This window comes from Nicotiana tabacum, chromosome 3 (assembly GCF_000715075.1).
Source record: "Nicotiana tabacum cultivar K326 chromosome 3, ASM71507v2, whole genome shotgun sequence".
Taxonomy (NCBI): Eukaryota; Viridiplantae; Streptophyta; class Magnoliopsida; order Solanales; family Solanaceae; genus Nicotiana; species Nicotiana tabacum.
The window spans coordinates 64,396,164-64,397,474 of record NC_134082.1 but is presented as its reverse complement, the minus strand read 5'-3'; positions in this window follow the sequence as shown (position 1 = coordinate 64,397,474).

Here is a 1,311-nt window from a genome sequence, read left to right as displayed (position 1 = left end):
GTGAATACACATGGAGATTCATTAGCGGCTCATGTGAAGAGGCGCAGGCTCCTCGAGCACAGCCTGATGTATTGTGAAAACAGTGGGTACAAATTTGGTTACTCCTTCCATTTCTTTTTTCATAAGTTTTAATGTGTCACATAGGAAGACTTATGGTTTTTTAAAAAAAAATATTTTTTTGAAAAATATATTTAGAATCACTTTTTAAAAATTTGGTCGAACACTAATTGCAGCTTAGAAGTATTTTCAAATTAATTTACCATAAATAAATTGTTTCTCACCAAAAGTATTTATGAAAAAACACTTTTAAAAAAAATCTCAAAATAAATTAATTTTAAAAGCTTGGCCAAATATGCTATTGAAAGGGCAAGTGGAATGGTATAGCCCGTTTAGGGATACACATCCAAGGTCGTTGATTTTTTATTTTGAATTTCTCATCCACTATGTGCATTTTAGACTAATTCATATTAGTGCAGCTAAGGAATTTGAGTTGATTTGGAGCAGTGAGCACCATAGCCAAGTGGTGCGGGAGAGGCATGTGAAAGTCATATCTTAAGGTCCATTTGCTAAATGGTGGATGAGTCAGCATATCAGATTCTGTCTATATTCAAGGCATGTCAATTGTCATGCACTCGAGGTACATCCGCTTGATTGATTTATGCTGTTTTTGAGGTATTCTCGAGATTTGTTATTACCATCGTATTTCTCTATAATAATATCCCTATATAATAGTTAATTACTATAAAAGCTAAAAATTGGAACTAATTTTTATATTATGTTATAATATATGGTTTCTATAATCGCACTTCATTATAGTAGCCAAAAAATATTATAACAAACAAGACTGTTATAGAGAGGATTGACTGTATAATTTCTATAATTAAATTGCTTTATTCAGTACAAATACTTGAATAAGTATTACTCCCTCCGATCCACAATAAGTGACCAATTTAGTTTTTCATTTTGGTCCAAAATAAGTATCTATTATATAATCAAGAAAAAATTTAATTTATTTTCCAAAATTATCCTTATGTATGTATCCTTAAAAAGTCATTCACTCCTCACATTTGAGAACAGAATAAGTGCTACTATAATTATGCTGCAACATTTAATTAAGGGTAGTTTAGTCACACTAATTATATTGTTTGAGCAAAAAAGTATGAGACCTTTTTTGTTAAACTAATTAAATAAGAAGATGGAGGGTAAATCCTAGTTAAGGATAATTAATTCTAGATCCGAGATGAATAATATGAATAGAGAAACATAGCTGAGTATAAATGCTGGCAGTGATTATGGCCAGATTTAATAGCA